We start from the raw sequence: 3,809 nt of genomic DNA on the forward strand, positions 1-3,809 counted from the left end.
AGGAAAGTAAAGTTATGAAATTTACATTTACAATTACAGTGTCCGACTGTGTCGGCAGTAAAACACTTTCGACATGGTTTCGATGAAATAATTTACATTTGTCATTTCATTTTAGGCATTGTTTTATCCCAAAACTAACTGCAATCGCAAGCTCCCATGCTAATGCAAAATGCTGTACTATAATGTAAAAATTGGTCTAAAGAGTTTAGACAGTACTTCCCTCACTGTCGGAAACGTGACGACTGCATGCCTATTATGTTTTTTTTTCGCAGTAGATTTCAAAGCATTCGGTTTTGTAGTCCCTGAGTAATTCAATAAAATAAATTTAAGTTTTTGGAAGGGATAACCAAATATATTTTGACTAAAGATTTATGATGCTCTTTATAGCCTTAAAACATCTGCAACATTTCAAAGCATTCGGGTTAGCAGATTCAAAATTAAATTGCAAAATGTTGTTTTATAATTTTAATTTTTTTTTTCCAAAAATCTGGACGTTTCGGGTAAAAACTCAATTCGAAGTCGTAAACTACATGTGTAGGACTATGAAATTTTATACAATTTAAAACCCATTTACTATGTTCAATTTTGAAGTGACGTCATCGCATTTGTGGTGGGGATGATTAGACAAATTTGGGTTCGAGTTTTACCATCTACATGATATTCCTAATATAAGTACAAAATTTCACAACAATCGGTCCAGTACTTTCGGAGATTATCTGTCTAATAAAAATCTGGGACGGCAGACAGGCAGACAGGCGGACAGACGGACACACGGACAAACGTACAGACGGACAGACAGACGGAAATGGGAGACCTATTTCTTCGTCTTCTAGGGGTCATGAAAGATCGAGAAAACGTAAAAGTAGAGAGTCGGCTGACGGACTCGATTACAATACTTCTTTTGCTTACGCTCGGGAAGTTAAAATAGTCGGAAATCAAACAAGTTCTGTATCAGGTATAGTGATTACAAGGGTGGCGGTGAGAAGGGGATAGTTTATTCTCGTAACTGGAACCAAGGTCACTGTAAGACCTTCCTTTCTCCCTTCTACACACCTACCCTTATGTAGACATCCAGCTGTGAATCGGCTGTTTTTGCCCGTATGCAGTCAATAATGCATTCTTCACAGTTCAGAATACAGATTAAATAATGATGCCGGGTGATGGGAACAAAGGAATACGAATACAATTTTCACATGATGAAGTACCTACGTGATTTATAATATATACATACTGTTTAACGCAGTTTGCTACTCTAGAATACGGTTAAAAATAATAGGAAATAATGACTGCAATACTCTGGACTAGCTTTTAAAGCCTGTCACACGCAAACCTCAATACGAATTTGCATACTGCAGTGTCGGATTGAGGACATGGGGTCCACTGGGAAATTTACAAAGTGGGGCCCTGTGGGATTGTATATAACTGTAGCTATTATTACTATTATTATTTTCAGTTTTGCTGGCGACATTGGCGTTTTGAAAAAATTATGTTTTTGGAATTTTGATGACGCTACCAAGAAAAACGAAGCTGATAAAAAAATGTGGAAGATTATTTTGATAGAACTTCCCTCACCCTTGAAGTATAGTCCGACAAATTCTGTTTTTTTTTTAAACTTTTACAAAATAAAAAGTAGCTCGCAAACTCTGCGTATAACTTCGACCGTTTATGTTTATACTTCGATCGAGTTCGGCTATTAGCACGTTCAAATTACAAGTATCAGCGGTTAAAAGAAAATGAAATTTGGTTGATATTGTGTCCTCAACGCAGAGGAAAGGACTGATTGATTGATTCATACTCAGTTTTTTTCCCCAAAAACAGTCATAAATTTGAAAAAATTCGGCAAAAATGTAAGACGACTGACAAATTATGATTAACGATTTACCATGTTTCAAATAATCTTAAAACATCTCTATGATTTCAAAACATTCGGTTTTTGCAATTTCAAAATTAAACTGAAAATTATTGCTATACAATGTTGCCTTACTTTCCAAAAATCTGTGTGATGAGGGTAAAAATTCAACACGGATTCAGAAATCACGCAAGTAGAAATATGTTATTTTATAAAATTTAAAGAACATTTGTTCGGCGGAATTCTAAGATGACGTCACAATTTTTTGGCAAGGTTTTAAACGAACAAATTTTGATTAACGATTTATCATCTTTCTATAACCTTAAAACATTTGCAATATTTCAGTACGTTTGCTTTTGCAATTTTAAAGTTAAATATTGTAAAATACAATTTTGAACTTTTTCCCAAAAATCTCAATGTCTAGAGTAAAAATTCAACACAAATTCTGTATTACACACACATGGAGTATGCAGTTCTATAAAATTTAAGAAATATTTGTTCTGCAAAATTATAAAATGAAGCAATTTTTTTTAGGAGGCCATAAACGAAAAAATTTTGAATACAGATTTACCATGGTTACGATAATTTTAAAAAGCTTATAAGTTTTCAGAGCATTCGGTTTTAGAGTTATTTCAAAGTTAAATTGTAAAATGTTGTTTTTGTTATACAATTTTGATTTTTTCTCCAAAATCTGGATATGTAGGGTGAAAACTCGACACGGATTCATAATCCTATAAAATTAAATAAGTATATATAATACCAAAAAAGGGAAAATTAATATAAACTCACCGTTTTACTTTCTACTGATTTCATTTAGAAATTTTAAAATCCGATAATTCAATCAGGGGAGAAAATTAGTGTTATAAAATTTTGCTTGTGGTAAAAAAATATTTAATAAAAATAACAATAAAAATAATTTTTATACACAGTACAAACAAACAAAATAATAATATATACAACAAATATATACATATATATGTACAATTATTATTTGCAAAACAAACCTAATTAACAAAATCCTAATTTTTCTAAATCATAACAATGTTTTAACCTCCTTGAGTTTTTACATTTATCACAATGTTCGTCTTTAGAAGCACTAAAACATTTTCGGCATGGCTTCAGTGCTGTATTTATTAGATTCCCCACGTTCTTAAGTCTCAACTGATGATAGACTGGCGGAAAAACGTCCACTTTAGAGGACGAAGCGTTGTCACGAAGGGCTTTTTGTTCTGCGCCATCTGAACTAATTCTCCAGATTGTCCGTGACTCTGACCCACTACATGTAAAAACTGTGTGGTCGACATTATTTGTTTGATGCCAGGCCACATGCATGACAGAGCTATTTTGGTGCAATCTAACAATGGGATACGAAAAATTCGTATTCCAGATGTAAGTACTCTCACCGTTATATCCGTTTGCGAGATAAATTCCGTCCTTGCTCAAAGCTAACCTCGTATGAGAAGTTACATAAGTCGATAACACAGAGTCTGTTCTAAAATATGTGTACTTCATCATAGGCTGCGAAGGACACGTCCTAGAGATGTTATAGGAGTATATTCTTCCATCTGTGCAGTTGGTGTACATGCGACGGTTATCATCAATGACGACGCTCGAGAAGCCCACCCCAGCCCTTCCTGACCATTCCCCTTTGTAGACAAAACTGCACTTGCACTTGGTTTCTCCCGTCGCATAGCTATACCTCAAGTTTCTCATATCCCACATTTTAATACACTGGTCGTTTTCCCCGCAAGAAATGAGGGAACTTCGGTGCCGGAATGCCAACCCGGACACGGTCCTCCTCAAGAGCGTATTTTTGCGTCTGTGAGCTTTATAAATTGCACCGATCTTAGCACGAATTCTCGTATCCCACAAAACAATGACGTTGTCCATTCCACCAGTAGCAAACACGTGAGGATCTTCTTTGCAAGTGTCGATGCTTGTCACAGGTTCGTTGCTGATT

Source organism: Zophobas morio, unplaced genomic scaffold (assembly GCF_036711695.1).
Source record: "Zophobas morio isolate AGI-343-1 ecotype UQ-CSIRO unplaced genomic scaffold, CSIRO_AGI_Zmor_V1 ptg000108l, whole genome shotgun sequence".
NCBI classification, from domain to species: Eukaryota; Metazoa; Arthropoda; class Insecta; order Coleoptera; family Tenebrionidae; genus Zophobas; species Zophobas morio.